Raw genomic sequence first — 20857 nt, forward strand, 5'->3', positions numbered from 1 at the left:
CAGCGAATCCAGATGATTATTTTCTAAGGATTTTTATGGGGGAGATTCATGCTTTCAAATAGGGTTGGAGTGGATGATTTCTGAGGTCCCTTCCAACTCTGAGATTCTATGATTCTTTTATATCTGGATTAAATTCTTTTCTATCTGGTTTCAGTTCTTAGCTTGGCTGCTTGTGAGTTGTGTGACGTGTGAGCCTTGGTTCCCTAATCTGTAAAACTCATACTACCCATTGATATGGTGGTGATACATATGAAGTGATTTATAATCACAAAGCGCTATACAGAAGTGAACTCAACTCACACATACTTAATAGCTACCATTTATATTGCACTTATTATGTTCCAGGCACTATGCTAAGTACTTTACAATGATTATCTCATTTGATTCAATCCTTAGTAGTATCATTACAACCATGATTTCTTGCCAATCGAGATAAGGCGATGCTTTTATTTGCCAGTAGAATAAGGTAATATGGCCCTAATTAATTTTCTGCTAGCTATTTCCCTATATGGACCTTAGCCCAAGTATGTAATGTGTATGTATGTATATATATATGTGTATATATATATATATATATATATATATATATATATATATATAACACACACACACACACACACACACACATAATGGGATATACTTACTCTGTCACATGGTACCCATGTGACCTTGACCAGGCCTTTAACTTCTCTTTAGGCCTTTGGTTTCATCCATAAATGAGGGGAGTGGAACTAGATTACCCCTGAGCTTCCTTTCAAGTTAGAGCTATGATATCTTCTTAATGTTTGGCCTATGGGATTTTATTAACACTGACCATATAGGGTAACCACCACAATAATTAAATCCACTTAATTATGAGCCTTGTCACAAAATTTGATGTGAGCAAAATATTAACAAAATGTATTAATATATTTAACAAATTATTAACATGAACAAAAATAGACAATTTTTGATGCTCAAGGAGTTCCTGAAATCTCGTCAAGGTCTTTCTTTTGTAATAATGTCACTTTCTTAAAAAACTAACAAAATGCAATCGGTCTTACTGTTAGACTTACTAAAATGATGTAGTAATCAAGTAACTAAAAAGGCAGTAAATTGCAAGGATGCTGAAAAATGCAGTTATCAGAAATACTGAGCTATGATTTGGCAACCAAAATAATAAAGTATTTTTTCATGTGTCTAGTAGTTTGTCTAATTCTATACTGTCGTTTGAATATGTTACTACAAAGATATATATGTTGGTAGAACTCATAAACTCACAGACTGTTGGACCTGGAAAAGACCATCAAGATCATCCAAACCCTTCATTTTGCAGACGAGTAAACTGAAGACCAATGAAATCACTTGTACAAGATCACACATATAGATAGCAATCACACAGTATTGATCTGTATTGGCTCTAGATTGCATCAAGCTGTCCACACTTGCTCACTAGCTGCCTCTTTTGATTGGCCCAAGCATTTTAGCTGATGTTATGAGTTCTATTTATGGTTTAGAACAGTTTGGGTTTTGTTTTCCTGTGCAAAGCTGAGCCAGACAATGACAGAATTAAAACCACAGCCTTATTAACATTGAACTAAATTTCAAACAGTTCCTTATACAACAAAGCCTCATTAAACCACATTACACCTATCCCAAATTGGCCATGGTATGAATAGGGCTTCCCTTTGTACTATCCAGGAGGAGAAGGGGCTGAGAAAATTTAAATGTATTAGAGTTATAAGGGAAATATTTGCTCACATACAAGAAGAGAACGGTTTAGTTTCAAGAATTCTTTGAGTTACAATATTTTTTTGGAAATATATAGAGAATTGACTCTAATTTATAAGAAATCAAGCCATTCTCCAATTGATAAATGGTCAAAGGATATGAACAGACAATTTTCAGATGATGAAATTGAAACTATCTCCATCCATATGAAAGAGTGTTCCCAATCACTATTGATCAGAGAAATGCAAATTAAGACAACTCTGAGATAGCACTACACACCTGTCAGATTGGCTAAGATGACAGGAAAAAATAATGATGAATGTTGGAGGAGATGCGGGAAAACTGGGACACTGATGCATTGTTGGTGGAGTTGTGAACGAATCCAACCATTCTGGAGAGCAGTCTAGAATTATGCCCCAAGAGTTATCAAACTGTGCATCCCCCTTGATGGAGCAGTGTTTCTACTGGGCTTATACCCCAAAGAGATACTAAAGAAGGGAAAGGGACCTGTCTGTGCCAAAATGTTTGTGGCAGCCCTGTTTGTAGTGGCTAGAAATTGGAAATTGAATGGATGCCCATCAATTGGAGAATGGCTGAATAAATTGTGGTATATGAATGTTATGGAATATTACTGTTCTGTAAGAAATGACCAGCAGGATGAATACAGAGAGGCTTGGAGAGACTTACAGGAACTGATGCTGGGTGAAATGAACAGAACCAGGAGATCATTATATACTTCAATAATGATACTGTATGAGAATGTATTCTGATGGAAGTGGATTTATTTGACAGAGAGAAGATCTAACTCAGTTTCAATTGATCAATGATGGGCAGAAGCAGCTACACCCAAAGAAAGAACACTGGGAAATGAATCTAAACTGTTTGCATTTTTGTTTTTCTTCCTGGGTTATTTCTACCTTCTGAATCTAATTCTTCCTGTACGCCAAGAGAACTGTTCGGTTCTGTGTACATATATTATATCTAGGATATACTGTGACATATTTAACATATATAGGATTGCTTGCCATCGGGGGGGGGGGGGGTGGAGGGAGAGAGGGGAAAAATTGGAACAGAAGTGAGTGCAAGGAATAATGTTGTAAAAATTACTCTGGCATGGGTTCTGTCAATAAAAAGTTATAATAAAAAAATGTTTTTTGGAAAAGTAAACCTGTACTTTTATAAAGATTTAATTCAGACCTTTAGGTCAAAACATCTTTCTCTCTTGTTAGGTTTGACTGTGAACCACAGGCACATTATATCATGAGTAGAGGTGGGGAATGGTGACTCTGGTCTAGGGAATGGCTGGTACTTTAAGCAAGTCGCTTAACTGCTCTGGCTTCAGTTTCCTATTTTGTAGAAGATGAGGGTTGCACTAGGTGACTAATAGCCTTCCTTCTCAATCTATGAAACTGGGAAAACCTTCACCTGAATGTGCCACCACACCACAAACTCATCACATCACAAACAGCTTTTCTTTCTGCCTAAATCTGTTCTTCCTCAAGATTTTGTTATTTCTGTCAGTAGCGCCACCATTCACCCACTCTCCCGTGTTCTTTACCTTGAGATTACTTATCTTTGACTCTTCCCTCTCTCTCACTTTTCATACCATGTCTGTTATTAGATATGAGAAGAAAATCAAGCCCTGCTGAATCTACCTCTATAATATCATTCCTCTGATTCCTCTCTTCTCACTGCTATGTTAGTGGAGACCTTTAGTATTCAAGTAGGCTATTACAGCAGTCTTCTAATAGATTTTCCAGACCGCAATCTCGCTTCCCTTAAATCTGTCCTTCCAACAGGTTGGATCATATCACTCCTGTGCTCAAAAAGTTTCAATGACATTGTTTTATCTTTTGAATAAAGATCAGATTGTTATTTAAGGCTTTCTACAATCTGGCACCAATCTACCTTTCTAGCCTTGTCTCATATTACTCCTTCCCATATGCTCTGCACTTCAAGCAAACTAAACTACCAGATAATTCTCAGCCCTTCAAATATATTTCCCATATTAGTGCCTTTGCTCATCTTTTAATCTGTGCTTAAAGGTCTTCCCTCTCCCTTTTCATCTGTGTGATTCTTAACTCTCCTCTGAAGCCCACCCTAAATGCCCATTCTTACATAAAACCTTCCCTTAAACTCATCTTTTCACTCAGGCCTCAATTAAATTTTTACTTTCTGTTTTTCTAATAGACTTGTTAGGTGATATGGTATATTGTAATTATTCATATATATGTCTTATCCCTTAAAAGCTCCAGGAGATAGAGTGAAAAGAGTGTCAGAACTTGGAGTCAGGAGAGATTTTGATTCAAATCCTGTATCTGACACTAGCTATGCAACCACAGACAAGTCACAATCTCTGCCTCAGTTTTCTCTTCTGTAAAATGGAGATAACAATACCTGTAGTACCTACCACACTGGACTGTTGTGTGGGTCTCATAAAATTATATATATATATATATATATATATATATATTATATATATATATATATATATATATATATATATATATATATATATATATATAAAAAAATATATATTATATATATATATATATATATAAAATAAAACGCTTGGCAAACCTTAAGTGCCATGTAAATTTTTAACAATTGTCCACATTTTGTGTAATTCCTCATATAAAGTATAATGCCTGGTACACAGTGGGTGTTTAATTTTTTTAATTAAAAATTCACTGTAAAAGTTCATCTTCTTATTTTGTTTATTCTGGACTTAATGGAAATTAAATAAAGTGAATAATTTCATATACAAAGTAGAAGAGCAAAGGAGGGTTGTATATGAAGCCACGAATATTCTGTATAGCTTTCTTTTCCTTTAAAATAGATAATAAATTATACTTGTAACTTTCAAAGCTGTCCTGCTTATTTGTATTTCTTTTTGGACCTCCTCTGTGTAAAAATGTTTCAGTGACCCTTTTATCTTTTTCTTTTTTGGCAGCCCTACTGCTAGTTCCCTCACCTTCCTGACTGCCTCCCCCACAAAAAGAAAAAGAAAAGAAAAAGAAAACCCTTGTAGCATTTGTGCATAATCAAGCAAATTAAACTCCTTCATTTAATGTGTCCAAAAATGAACGTTTCATCCTGTTCCTTAAGTCTTTCCACTTCTTTTTCAGGAAGTGGGTGCCATGACTCATCATTGCTCCCCTGGAATCATGGTTGGTCATTGTCTTGAACACAATAATGAAGTCATTCAAAATTGTTTTGCTTTACAATACTGTTATTGTATAAAATTGTTCTCTGAATTCTGCTCCCAGTCTGAATCAGTTCATATAAGTCTTCCCAAATTTTTCTTTAAAAAGACCATTTCATCATTTACATGGCATTTAGCAGCCTGGAGTCAAGAAGACCAGAGTTCAAATTTAGCCTCAGATATTAATTAGCTATGTGAACTTTGAGCAAGAAACTTGACCTTCGTTTGCCTCAGTTTTTTTTTAATTGTAAAATGGAGATAATAACAGCATCTATTTCACTAGGTAGTTGTGAAGATCAAATGAAATAATATTTGTAAAGTGCTTAGCACAGTGCCTGGCATATAAGTGCTTTTTAAATGCTTATTCCCTTCCCCTTTCATTTCTTACAGCATATCGGTACACCATTATATTCATATACCATAATTTGTCCAGCCATTTCCCAATGGAATGCCACTCTCTGGGGTTCCAGTTCTTTGCTATAATAAACAGAGCTGCTATAAATATTATTGTACATATGGGTGCCTTTCTTTTTGATCTCTTTAAGGGTATAAGCTTAACAGTATTACTGAGTCAAAGGCCATGTACAATTTGGTGATTTGAAAGGTATAGTTCTAAATTTCTTTCTAAAATTATAGGACAAATTCACAGCTTGATCAACAAAGCCTGTGTTCTGGTTTTCTCACAACAATTGTCATTTTCCATTTTCGTCATTTTTGCCAGTATAATTGCTATGAGAGAGAATCTCAGAGTTGTTTTAATTTGCATTTCTCCAGTGATTTGGAACCTTTTTTGAGATGGCTGTTGATAGCTTGGATTTCTTACTTTGAAAACTGCCTGTTCGTATCATTTGGGCATCTATGTATTAAGGAATGGTTTTTATTCTGCTTAGTTGTGGGTTTTTTAATGAATTGAAACTATTTGAGGGTAGAGACTCTCTCACCTTTACCCTTGACTTCCCAGCACCTATCTTTACTCTACCTATCCAACTCTCCCCTCTTCCTAAGTTCCCTGTTATTGTTGAGGATACCACCTTCCCAGTTCACCAGTTTCACAACCCAGGTACCATCCTTGACTCTTTGTTCTGTTTCCTTCTTATCTGATCTGTTTCCAAGTCCCATTGATTTTATCTTTATAATATCTCTCATTCTTGCTCCCTTCTTCTTATATTACCATCATCCTGGTACAGCCTCATCACACCACTCCTTGACTATTACAGTAGCCCAATAGTTGTTCTCCCTGCCTTGAGTGTCTCCCAATTCTAAGCCACCCTCCATTCAGCTGTGAAATTAATCTTCATCTAATGCAGATGTGATCATGTCACACACACCCTCCTCTCCAATTCAATTGTTGTTCATTATTTGTTTTCAAAGAAAACCGATGACATCATGGCTCTTGCTCATGAATGGGATGTAAGTGAGGCTGAGTTTGTACAGTCATCAGCTTCATTCTCCCTTCCTAAGTCATCCAAGTCCAGTGGCAAAACAAAAGTTAGGACCACTGGTGATGACCCAGAATGCAGTGGAGGACTTTGGCGTCTTTGACGTCTGACCAAGCTCTAAGTGATCCATTAGGCTTCACGGTCTTTGAAATAAATTGTTTCACCTACCCGTTCTACTGGGAGAAGTCTTCACGTGCTTGGAATAGACATCCCCCCTAATTCATCCACAGATTTGAGGCCTGTCAGTTACCCTAACCTGGTTTAGCCTGTCCACCGAGTTGGTTTTACTGGGTTGTGGCCACTGAACAAGCTACAGTTTCTTGGAGCCACTGGTGAGAGTCATGTGGCAGATGAATAGGAAAGGAGTATGAGCATACTTGAGAGGGGCTCAGCAATCCCTTATATGAGAGGCGTTACTCCTCCTTGAACATCTCAATTCAATAGATTCCAGTGTCTCTTTATCACCTACAAGAATATATAAAACCTTCTGTTTGTCATTTAAAGACCTTCATGACCTACTCTCTTCCTACATTTCTAGCCTTACACCTGATTTCTCCCCCCCCCTTCCCCACCCTACCCTGCACCTGTAGTCTATGATCCCAGTGACATGGGGCCCCCTTCCTGTTTTTTTTTTTTAGTAACATACTCCATCTCCAGACTCTGGGAATTTTTTCAGACAATTCTCCATGTCTGTACTGTTATCCCTCTTTATCTTCCTAGCTTCTCTGGCTCCCTTCAAGTCTCAGCTAAAATTCTCTCTTCTATGAGAAGCCTTTCCTGGTTCCTCTTTAATGCCTTTCATCAGTTGATTATATCAAATTTATCTTGTCTAGATTTTGTTTGTACTTTTGTGTTTCCACATTGTCTTCTCGTGTGAGTTTCTAGAAAGAAATGACTGTCAAAAAATGGGGGAGTACTCTTGTCTATCTTTGTGTCGCCAGAGCTTAATGCACTGTCTTGCACACAATAGACATGTAAATGCTTATTGACTGGCTAAATTGTATATAGTGGACACTTAATTATTTTTTTGATTATCATCAGGTCAGGGAGACCAAAGAACAGACAAAGAACAGGAAGGCAGTTGGTATTTGGATAATCAAAATAAGGAAATCATTGTTGAAGACAAGCAGAGATAGTAAGTCTGACAGAGAAGATTGGTCAGATAGAACTTTAGGCTGAAGCTCTCTAGTACCCTGGATAGCTCCTTCAGAGAGTTTTGAGACCCTGTCCAGGCCTTTTAAACCTAAGAGCTGAAAGTCTACTTAGTTGTAGTCACCCCTTGGAAGAATTACTTAGTGAACAATGGAGTATCAACCATAAGTCCCCATCCTTCCCCAAGAGTTTACGATTTTTGTAGCAAATAAGAAATCACAGTGTTAGAAGGGTCATCATAGACCATTTAGTCTAACCTTGTTCTTGTTTGTCTTTACTACTCGAAGAGGATCTGTGTGTGACGTTGTGATGTTGGGGTCAGGGTGCAGTATGTTTGACTGTGGCTAATCAGTCCAATAAGAGTTCAAAAGGCTTTATCACAGGTCAGGCACAAATAGTTCATTTGAACATTTGGCATAGAAATGACTCTAGATTTGCTCATCTCATGTTTCTTTTGTGCTGCTGTGATTTTTTTTGTTCATGGAGCATAATGCCTTTTTTGAGATGGGCATGCCATGTTGGATATTTGCCAGAGTCTCTCATGTCTCACAATCAGTACGGAAGTTCTTCAGAGAGACCTTGAGAGTGCCTCCTCTTTTGACCTCTATGTGGGTGCTTACCTTGTGCAAGATCTCCACAAAATAGTCTTTTAAGTTAACATGCATTTTTGTTCATGTGGTCAGGCTACGTGGTCAGCTTTCAGAGACTTGATGTACAGTACGGCATTTGCTCATCTGGGCCAGAGCTCTTACAAACATCAGGATTGACTTGGTGGAAATAATGGGGAAATTCAGAAGCTGCTCAAAAAAAAAAAAAAAAAAAAAGAGACCTCCACAGGGTTTACCAGCAGAATAGTTTATCTGTCTCTAAGAAGGCAGGATTCAATTCCATGAAAAGTAAAGCACAGGCTTTACTTTTAAAGAGATGCAGTATTCTTGGCTCAGTAGGCAAGACGGCAATGTAGGCAGATGAATTCAGTTTTATGCTGATAGTAACTATCTAAAATGTTTCTACCATGCCCTGAAGTCTTTTCATGGGCTAAAGACTTTTGATGCATCTCAACTACTCAGTGCTGATGGAGCTACACGGATCAGTGAAAAGGAAACGAGCTAAAGAGATGGGCCATACACTTCCATAGTGTTCAACGGATCGTCATCAACCAATCCTGAAACCGATGACTATATTGCTCAGGTTGAAGCCAATCCCTCTCTAGCTGGAATTCTGACTGAAGAAGAGGTTTTTTTTATACCTTTAGGCTCCTCCCATGGGGCAAAGGACCTGGTGCCGATTCCATCCCAGCAGAGATCTCCAAGGCAGGGGGTCCACTGAAGTTGACTGAAATCTTCTGAATTATATGTCAAGAGAAGGTTAATCCCCAGGAGATCAAGGATGCCTCTACTGTTCATCTGTATAAAGGAAAAGGAAAAAGTTTGGTCTGTGACAATCACAAGCTCCTCAGTCATTGCCAACAAGATTCTTGCTAGAGTCCTCTTTAATCTAACCCTTATCTATATACAACATCATGAATAAGTGGTCATCCAGTCTCTTCAAGACCTCCAGTGAGTAGGTACCCACTCCCTCCCCATTATGAGGAAGTTTTCCCTTCCATCAGAGCTAACTCTGCTTCTCTGCAACTTTCACCATCTTCATTCTTCCTTGTGGCCTATGGAGGCAAACAGAACAAAGCCAATCCCTCTTCCATATGACGGACCTTCGAATAATTGAATATGGCTTTTATTCCTCCTCCAACCCCAAACAAGTTTTCTTTCCTCCAGATTAAAAATGATGTTCAGTTTCATCAGCTAATCCTCTTATGGTAGAATATTAAGGCCCCTCACCATTTTAATCACCTTTCTCTTGATGTTCTCCAGCTTGTCGTTGTCCTTTCTAAAACATGGTGCCTAAAAGTGAGCACAAGACTCCAGGTGTATCTTGTCTTGTCTACTATACCTATATCAACCAGTCTTTTCTGGTATTCCTATATCAGCTATTTAGCCAAAGGGAATACTAGCAGGCACCTTCTTGGCTAACTTGGGACTCTGTATTTGGCAGGGGAGGGGGAGGCAGAATGTGAAGGGAAGAAAGGAGTGGGGAAAGACAGCTTCCTGATTATTAAATGACTTGTCTTCACAGATCCCCATCTTTTGTGGTCCAGGCGTCAAGACAGAAGACCTGACAAACTGGAAAAAAGAAAGTAAGACTAATAAATCAGCAGCTATCAAAAATGGTTCTTCTCTCCTGAAGAGGTTTAAGAATTATTTTGATTATTATTCTTTTTAACATTCAATTTGAAACTCTAAACCTTAAGTAATAGGCATTCAGAATGCATTTAGCTCAGAGGATCAGAAGATCAAAAATTTAGAGCTAGAAGGGACCTTCTGAAACATTTCACTGAATTGACCTAAAGTATGATTTAGACAGCTTTTAAAATGAATTTTATATGAAAGAATCTCATAATTCATTTGAATTATTTTAGAAAACATATCCTATGTAACCAGAGAAAAGTCTTTCAAAAGTGTCAAAGCAACCGCCTCACTTCTCTGCTAGTTACTGCCCTGAGTATGATCTGGTATATTTGAATGGAAATTTAATTAAAGTCACATTGCAATATACTGTGAATCAGAAGTCCAGCAACACAATTTCCTTTCTAATGAATTTTAATCACTTTGAAGAATGGAACTTAAGCCAAATGTGTAATCTTTTCTTAAATCTATGTTTATTACAACCGAATCTAGCATGGTGCCATTGGATTGAGAAAAATAATCTGATTATAAGCATAAATGTTGCACCTTACCTCAGAGTCTTTTGTACTAAATGTTCGAATTAAAGCATCTTTCACAGGCCTTGAATGCCATAGTAAGGTATAGGATCCCATAAGAAATCATACTCTTGATTTCTCTCCTACTTCACCTTTTTTATACAGATCAAAATCTTGTGGGAAGGAACACCAAAGGGAACTTTGCTCAATGGAACCAAGAGTGTGAATGTTAGGAAAAACAATCAAGAGAAGTACTGCCAGAAGGATTGGCCAAAGATGCAGAAATATCCCAGAACTACAACATGCAGCTGGAGGGATGAGGAAGAAACAGAGAGAAGGATGCTATTGCAAGTTCTTCCCCCCACCCCAGTTGCCTTGGTGACAGGTAGAATCATTTAAGTGCTGGTTGTATAAGAACTTCCCAGCCATTTTTGAATACTGGCTGGTGGCACCATTTCCTTCTCCTCCTCCCACCTACTGCTATCCTGAGTCACTGTGTAACTCTGGCTTCCTGGTCTCTGCAGCAACGCAGGGTCCTGCAAAGCATAAGGCTCAGAGCACCTGCCCCAATTTGCTCTATCCTAGAGACTGTTCCTCCCTCACTACCAAGAGTAACTAATTTAGATGTTTTCGGAAATTTAATACACTTGTATTTTGGAATTTTATGTACATAGTCTTCTATGAATTTGAAGTCAGGAAGGCCTGAGTTCAAGCACCGTTTCAGTCATCTTTTATCACCTTGGCCAAATCACCTAAGTCATTCTTCAGACCATACTACCATGCCTCAGCTGCTTCCTGACTGCTCCTATGGGTCCCTTCTCCCATTGGTAAGTTTTTTCCTGAAATTCCATTTTGGGAATGGTCTGGACCAGCCACCCCTCCTTCTCTGGGTCTAACCTCCATACCCCATGAAGTGGGTACCTCCCTCTTCCTGGTTCTGCAGTGTCCCTTCTATCGTTATCTTTCTTTCCATTCCTTGAGGGCTGGAACTGTCCTTCTCTTTGCCTGTATCTGTATTCCCAATGTTTAGCCCAATACCTGGCATATAGCAAGTACTTAATAAATGCTTGTTATTAGTTGATTAACTAACTTAATCTTTCTGAGCTTCAGTTTTTTTTTCATCTGTAAAATGGGAATAATTGCAAAATTAACCTGGCACTCCAATAAAATAGTACATATAAAATATTTTGCAAACCTTAAGGTGCTATATAAAAATGAGTTATTATTATTCTTTTCCTTAGCATTTTAATAAAATAGAGAGATATTTGGAGAACATTGGGGGGGGGAGTTATAATTTCATTTTTCTACAAAAGGAATGGAAAATATTCATTTGCTCTTCATGGAGTTTTTTGTTGAAATGTGTTAGAAGGTAAATTTTAAGTTGTCTTGCTCTTCTTCTGTTCTTTGTGCATATATATGTAGATATACATCAAATTTGTGTTTGAAAAAATAAATTTCTTTAACACATAGTCCTTCATACTTAGAACTAAATAGTATATATGTAGGTGTATAAATGCAGATGTTTATTTTTTTATTAGCAAACACAGGTTGTTTGTAGTGTGATGTTTTCCCCTTATAACCGTATGTCCATTCGCCAGTAAGTCAACAAACATCTATTACTAGCCAGTATATCAAAAAATTGTATTCGGTGATGGGGAAGAGAAAAATGATAAATGAGACAGTCTTCACCCTCTAGGTGCCTGCAATGCAATAATACTGTAGGATGGGTTTATAGAGGAAGCATGCTGAATGTAGAGGATGAAGCACTGGCCTTGGAGTCAGAGAGATCCGAGTTCAAATTCTGCCTTAGGCAATTACTCACTGTGTGACCCTAGTCACAGAGTCACTTAACTCCATCTGTGCCTCAATTTCCTCATTAGAAAGATGAGGGAGGTTGTACTCCATAGCTTCTAAGCTAGCTCGTTTCCAGCTTGAAATCAATCGATGATCCTCTGATCTCTTCATGCAGTTGCCCTGAATTTATGCTAATCCCATAGATTCAGAGAGGCGTTATGGCATATAAAAAGAGTAGCAGCTCTTGGAATCTGAAGGCCTCAGTGGAATTCCCTGTTCTCAGTTATTAGCTGTGTGACCTTCAACAAGTCTCTTAATTCTTCTGATCCTCAGTTTCCTCATCCTCCCTACTTCATGGAGTTGTAAGATCAAATGAGATTGTGGACGTCAAAGTGCTTCACCCTTGTAAAGTGTAAATATTAGCTGTGACTTCAGGAAGAAAGGAAACAGTTTTAATTTTTTTTTTAGAGGTGAAAGAACAGTTAAAATTCTAGTTTGTTCAGTGCCCCCCTTTTCCCTCCCACCAGCTGGCTGCATGTCATTGCTAATTCTTCCATTACTTAATCTTAATTATACCTCCTCCATGTAAGGTAAGTGGTAAATTAGTGGAAGAGAAGTTTAAAATGACTTATCATTGCATTGTTTATATCCACTGGGACAGATACAAAATAGGAGTTAAATTAATAGGAGTTAAATTATCCACAATTACCATACACCCCCCTTTACTTAAAATCCATCAAAAATTAGTAACCATATGTTTTCTGATTACCACACTCCTTACGACTAAATACGAAAACTAAAACCATGGGACACCTTAGCATGCTTAAGAAAATGGAAGAAAAATTATTTCAAATAATACATTACATGTTAAGTACCTCGATTTCAGTATTGATTTCTTCAATGAACTGTGGAACTTTCTTTGACTTCTTGCTCTGTATAAGACACTGGACTGCATACTTGGAGGGAGAAGGGGAAAAAAGACACAGTGTGAGCCCTCAAGAAGCTTACTCTCGGGTATGACATGCATACAGATAACTGTAGCAACTATATATTAAGTGAAGAAGAGCGGTCTGGAAGGGGAAGACCCTCAATTTCTGGTTTCTGGGCAAAGCCCAAATGCCTCAATTTCCTCATTAGAAAGATGAGGGGGCTTGGACTCTATAGCTTCTAAGCTAGCTTGTTTCTATTTACATTCGATCTGAGTCAATCAGGACCCCAACAATGACCCAAATGGGGCTTGACCTAGGACCTCTTGGTGGCCAATTAGAATCAGATTGGTTTTGGTTTAAAGCATGGTCCTAAAGAAAGAAATTTAGCCTTTAATCCCCAAAATACATTGGGAAGGTTATTTAGATTTCTTTGGACTAAGTGAAAGAAGAAATTCTTTGTCTCCATTGCTACCCAGCCTTAATCACTGATTAGGTGTTACCTCAGTCAAATTGAGAGCTGCCGAAGACCTCAGTTTAAAAAGGTCTAGGTCTTCCACCTGCATCCAGGACCATCTCCAATCGTCCTGATCTATACCTGGCCACTGGACCCTGATGGCTCTGGAGGAGAAAGTGAGGCAGGTGACCTTGCCCAGCCCTCCCTCACTAATCCAATTCACTTGCATCACCGGATGTCATGATTGTCTTTAAGAACAAACAACAAACAAGAACAACAATGAATAAGAACAGTAGAGAGACAAAGTACTATGAGTATAAAGGGGACCTTGATCCTGAGAGACTGAAAGAAAACCATTGCTGAGAACATGCAGGAAAGACAAGAGGAATGGGGAACAGGTTCACGTGAGGAAGGTGATGAGCTCAGTTTCTAGAAGAGGTTAAAGGAATATTTCCTTAACATCACGAAAGAGGGTTTAAAAAAAACATTAAGTAAAAAGGTGTCGAACAAACCAAAGCTGGCCCCTCCAGTTTCCTTGGCCACTATTCTATTTTTTCCCACTAAGAAATGCTATAGTAGGTTGCTTCAATACATAATCCTCTCTATTCAACACACATAGCTCATGATAAAGAACTGTACTTCTTCAACAAGACAGGGCTATGAAACCTTAAAAAGAGATTCACCTCCTGCCCCGATGTGTAGATTTATGGAAGCTGAACTATGAGGGAGAGGTGAAAAGATCATTAGTAACTGTTTGTCAAAAGAGGAGTTGCTTAAAGCCACTCCTACCTAACCCCCCCCCCCGCCCAACATCAGTGACTAATGTGTCATTTAATAAATCATTTCTCTATGCCAAGAATAACCTCAAAGAGTTGACGCATTTGTCAGCATTTTTTTATTTACTGGCAGAATCTGGTTAACCAGAACAGCTATCTAGTACCATTTCAGATTCTCCCATCAGTGAGCAGATAGGTCAGAACCTCTTTGTGGATGATTTCGTCAGAGTGGCAACTCTCCACATTGACTACAGATGGGCAGCCTCTATATGATACAGAGTTGCCTGGAATCACTACAAGATTAAGTTACTTAGCCAGGCCTAGAAAACCACTCAGTGTGTATGTTTAGGGGGGCAATGTTTTGATTCGAATCTGGGTCTTCCTGCTGCTGAGACCTGTCTCGGGATCCTCTGTGTTATGTCGCCACTCCAAGTCTCATGCCCACGTAAGATCCTGTGAACCAAACTCATCTACCATTGGGCAGTAGGCTCATTTCATTCATCTACAAGAAGTGCTTTTTTCTTCCTGGCATTCGGAAGATTTACAAGCTCTTCTGTTTAAGTGGTTCTTATCAAATGACTAAATATATTAAAAAGATGTCACTTAACTTATCAGATGCTTGCTTTTTGATTAAACCCAAAAGGAAATTGATATTTATTAGTACTCACTGTCATGGTGGGTGATTTTGATACAGCTTTTCATCCCCCTCACCCCCCATGAGTTCAGACTACTCATTTATTTCACATAGGTCTTAGAAAGAAATATTGTCACTATTGGTTTCAAACTGATTCAAACCAATATTTAAACCATTATTATAACCAAATATGGCTACCTGGCTTTGCTAATCCCTATTCAAGAGGGTATTGAATGTTTGCAGTTTTTTAAGTTTACTTTTATCCTTCTTTATTATAATCTGCATTTAGATTTCTATACCTGATGGATAAAATACAACTCAATCCATTAAGTACAATGTGTCTTATTTGTCCGTAGATCCCAGTTTAGAAGTATTCATCAAGGTAAATAAAATGATGTTGTTTTCCCAGATAGAAATGAAGCTGTTGGAAAATGTTTAATCAACTTGACTTTATAACCATTATAGAAATGAACTGTGTATCATCCCTGCTACATGGTCTGGCAGGTCTTCTTTTTCAATCATTGGAAGAACTCCTTGTCTGGAGCTCTAATTTTTTTTTTTCCTTCCTGAATCATTCTACCCTAGAACTAAAAATAAAATTCATTTAAAAAACAGAGCATCCTGGTTAAAAGAATGTAATGCAAAATTTATTTGTACTAGTCGATGCAATTTCCCCCTCAAGTCCAAGACAGTGCTAGCTAGCAACAGTTCCTCCTGGGAACGGATTGAACAGGCGCAACCTCCATCCATTTCTGTATTCCCTTGGCTCTCTCTTCCCAGACTTACACCACACTCAAGCAGAAAATAGCTGCCACCAACTAGCATTGCTTTGATTGTGAAATAAAGGGACCTTCTACCACACTATGAGAGCGCATAGGTATGGGTATGTCTACCACTTAAACTCTGATTCTGTCCTTCTCGCCCGTGTTCCCTGAGGGGCTTCCATGCTCTGAACAATTTAGTCCCGCTTCTGCTGACAGAAATAGTGGCAAATCAGGCCCATGAAATCATCTAGTCCAATGTTTCTCAAATAACACTCCACTGAGTCTCAGCATTCTGTAAAGTATTCCTAGGTATTGTATGTGGGGAAAAGAAATTGTGATATAGGAAGAATACAGCAAATGCATTCACTTCGCTGTATCGCTCCCCTGTGCATTAAGTTAATTCTGAGGACTATTATAAATTGGCCAGAATCTTATCAAAGGTATAGGGTCAAATGAACAGATCTCAGAAATTCCTTCCAGTTCAGAGATGCTGTAAAATTGATCATATGAATGAGGATTTGTCTTACTGATCAAGAAACAAATATGGAATATGCTCGATAATGATGTGCAACCTGGTGAAATGTCAATCTGGTTCTTTTTATGCTATTATTGTTTAGCTAACAACTTTTTAGTGACAAATTTACAACCTGAGTGTTCCATTGGCACCTAAGAGATATAACCAGATGTGGAGAAGGACCCCTAATATATTGAAAGAACATGAACAGAAACTACACAGGATAAGAAGGCACGAGAGGATTGTAATCTGCACCAGCAGAAGAGGGAGCACCTATATTGATGAGATCACAGGTATTTAAGTATCAATGAAGTATTGTTTTGCTATCGAGAGGTAAAACTCATCCCCGAAGGAGACCACAAAACAGTAGCAATCCTGTACGGGGATTTTTAAAAAAATAGCATGTAATCAGCAATTAAAATGGAAAATGCTATCAATCTGAAGAAGAGTTGATATACCAGATGATATATTCAAAGTCATTATCACAATACTATGCAAATGCAGGCATTTGCAATGCCTTTGCTTTTGTTGATGGACACTGAATTTACTCTGGCAAGGAAAAATGCCATTAGGAGTGAACGTTAAGTCATTAGAGCCAGCTGGCAATTTTTTAAAGCAGTCCACTTATTCCTTCCCCTTGCAATTCTCCCCTGTCATTCCCATACTCCATTCAGTTACACAGGTAGTTAAATGGAATGGGCAATATTTGGTACCCTCCTAGTATAAATTGTTACTTGCTCAGGATAAAAGCCCATTTCCCAGCATAGAACATGTAAAAGGTGAATCTGGAATTAGATTCACAATTTAAAGACTCCAGACACCCGGAGATTAGAGATCTCATCATAGGAAAAAAGGCGCTATAAATGTTTATGCCAGATTGCTCATATAAAACACCCAGCAGATAATGCATTTCAGACTGTGTCTTTATGACTATAAAACATGGTTGGATTTGCCACAGTTCAGTATCATTCCCTTTTGCTTCTTAACTATACAATTCTGCTGCGTGGATGAGCCACACCCAGGTAGCTGACCACATGCTGGAATCCACACTTAACTAACAAAATGATCAATATATTTTAATTTTCTCTAGCATTAAAAAGTGTGTTTATCGAATTTGCATGTGTCTCAAAATTTGGAGGGGTTTCCGATATATTGGATGAGAAGAGCCAAATCGTCGTGAAGAGGCTAGAACTGTGTTGCTGAATCAGTAGGATGATTTGAGGGACAAGATGCAGAGGGAAGTCTAGATTCAGGATTCCATCGGTGTGGGAAATTTTCACTGTGGAAACTGATGCAGATCACAGACAAGCGACTCTGCCATAAGGTAGGGTTTTAAAGACATGCCTGGGGACGGGGCGACGAGGAGGAAACAGAACTAAAAGGTTACATGATTTGTCATAACTAGTATGCGTCAGAGACAGGACTTGAACTCAGATCTTTCTGGCTTCAAGACTGGCCCTCTAACTACTATACCATGCTGCTTTTTGACATATCATATAATAGGGATAAATGTTAAGTTTGGCACTTTGGTTCAAAAACATCAATTTCACATGTACGAGATGGAGGAGGCATGGTTTGATAATAGTTTGTCTGAGAAAGATCTGCGAGTTTTAGTGAACTCCAAGCTCAATGTGAATCAGGAATCATTATTAGAGATGGCAGCCAATTCAGTTCAATTCATATATTAAGTGCCCAAAAAACTATCATAACCTTAGGCTTCATTGAGAGGCATAATGTACAGAAAGAGAGAAATGACAGTTCTCAAGAAGATTTGGAATTAAAGTATTTAGATTTGGATTCTAGTCCTACTTCTTATTAGCTATGTGATGCCTTTATCTCTGTGCTTCAGTTTATATCTGTTAAATAATCAAAATTCAGAGCTTTAGCTTAATGAGATAAAGAGCTAGAAGAGACCTTAGATATCAGCCCAAGTCCCTGCTTTTACAGATAAAGAAACTGAGGTCCAATAAGTTGAAGTGTCTTGTTCGTGCTCACATAGCTAATAAGTAGCGGGGCTAGGATTCGTATCCTGTACACATTCTGACTCTAAATCCGATGGGCTTTAACACATATTATACCTGATTCCGACTACATCTGGAGTACTGTGTTTAGTCCTAGGTTCTAAGTTTAAGAAAGACAGGCTGCAGTACATACCAAAAAACGGTTGCTCAGGATGGAGAGGATACTAGCGCACCTGCCCAAATGGGGAGATTTAGCCTACTCTCATGGAGAGAGCCAGAACTCTGGAGAAGCATACTTGAAACAAGGTGCTAAGTCAGTGGAATTGATAAGACAATGGTTATCTAGTTTAGCATGGTGATTAATAGTTCTCTAGTTCAGCACATGTACTTAGTACTTAATATAATTCTACAGGATTCACACCTACTATGATGGAATTATAATAGAGTATATAAGCTGGGACAAACTCAGCCAGAGACATTCATTCCATCTCCCACTTTTGGGGTGCCTGGCCTGTCCTCCTTCACTTCTCCACTGAGACCAAGGCCCATCTGAAGGGCCTCCAGAAAGCTAGCCAAGTCCCAGGCAAGGAGACAGACTGTGAAGGAGACAGTAAAGAATTTGGACTTTATCCCTTTATCCCTGGCTATTACTCTGCTGAAATGAAGGCTGGTCCCAAGATCTCCAGAAAGCTAATCACAACATTACACTCTCAGGACTTAGAGGAGGTAGTAATTACCAATTCCATTCCTTTTGATGAGGTTGAGGACCACCAGGAATGAACTTATCACTTGCCTACCAGGATTTGTCCTACTGCTGCTTTCTAAGGTTCTTCTGTCCTGGCCGTCTACATACCCTGCAATCCCCTGATAATTTCATGACTTATTTATGTAACCTAAAGATCTCTGGAACTTACCATCCATCCCACTACTCCACCCTTAAACCTTCTGGGCCTTTCTATTTGCCCTGCAGTTTGATTTTTTTTTTAATGTATTATATCCTCAAATTAGAGCATAGGTTTCTTAAGAATAGGAACCATCTTGAGTTTTTTCTATTTGTACCCCTAGCTGTTAGAGCAGTGCTAGGTATATAGTAACTGCTTAATAAATGGTTTTTCAGTAATTCACTCCTTCATTCAAGGGAAACATGTTTGTTGTCTTTAATATTTAAAGGATTGCCTTGTGACTTATTTTCCTTGGTCCCAAAAGGTAGGATTATGAGTGATGGGTAAAAATTGCAGAGAGCTTGATTTAGGTTCTATATAATGAATAATTTACAAATAATCTGTGCTACCCCAAAGTAGAACGGGCTTCCCCGGAAGCCTTCCCCTTCATAGTGGATTCAAATAACTAATTGTCAGGTCTTGTCGGGGATTCTGGATCTGGGTTGGACTGGATGGTCTCCGAGTTTCTTTCCAATTCAGAGAGTCTATGATTCTTGGATGCTGCAAACTTGACTCTAACAAAGGCTATTTGTACTATGCCAACTTTTTTATTTTTCATATCTCTATAGGCTAGATAGGATTTAATTCCCTGATCTCTATGCCAAAGAGTTTTATAAAGAATGCATATTGATAGAGAATTAACTCTAATTCCTAAGAAATCAAGCCACTCTCCAATTGATAAATGGTCAAAGGATATGAACAGACAATTTTCAGATGATGAAATTGAAACTATTTCTACTCATATAAAAGGGTGTTCCAAATCACTATTGATCAGAGAAATGCAAATGAAGACAACTCTGAGATACCACTACACACCTGTCAGATTGGCTAGAATGACAGGAAAACATAATGAGGAATGCTGGAGGGGATGTGGGACACTGATACATTATTGGTGGAATTGTGAACACATCCAGCCATGCTGGAGAGTGATTTGGAACTATGCCCAAAAAGTTATCAAACTGTGCATACCCTTTGATCCAGCAGTGCTACTACTGGGCTTATATCCCAAAGAAATCTTAAAGAAGGGACCCACATGTGCAAAAATGTTTGTGGCAGCCATTTCTGTGGTGGCAAGGAACTGGAAACTGAGTGGATGCCCATCAGTTGGAGAACGGCTGAATAAATTGTGGCATATGAATATTATGGAATAGTATTGCTCTGTAAGAAATGACCAACAGGAGATTTCAGAAAAGCCTGGAGAGACTTACATGAAATGATGCTGAGTGAAATGAACAGAACCAGGAGATCATTATATACTTCAACAACAAGACTATATGATGATCTATTCTGATGGACCTGGCCCTCTTCAACAATGAGATAAACCAAATCAGTTCCAATAGAGCAGTAATGAACTGAACCAGCTACACCCAGGGAAAGAACTCTGGGAGATGACTAGGAACCACTACATAGAATTCCCAATCCCTCTATTTTTGTCTGTCTGCATTTTTGATTTCCTTCACAGATTAATTGTACACTATTTCAAAGTCTGACTCTTTTTCTACAGCAAAATAATTGTGGACATTTATATATATATATATGAGTGTGTGTGTGTGTGTGTGTATTATACATATATATATATATATATATATATATATATAGTATTTAACTTATACTTTAACATATTTAACATGTATTGGTTAACCTGCCATGTGGGGGAGGGGGGGGAAGGAGGGGAAAAATTGGAACAAAAGGCTTTACAATTGTCAATGCTGAAAAATTACCCATGCATATGTCTTGTAAATAAAAAGCTATAATAAGAAAAGAAAGACTTGTTGTTAGGTTGGTGGTGGGGTGCTGAATTTTTCTGACTATAGTAACTCTTCAAG

The sequence above is a fragment of the Antechinus flavipes genome, chromosome X (assembly GCF_016432865.1).
Source record: "Antechinus flavipes isolate AdamAnt ecotype Samford, QLD, Australia chromosome X, AdamAnt_v2, whole genome shotgun sequence".
NCBI classification, from domain to species: domain Eukaryota; kingdom Metazoa; phylum Chordata; class Mammalia; order Dasyuromorphia; family Dasyuridae; genus Antechinus; species Antechinus flavipes.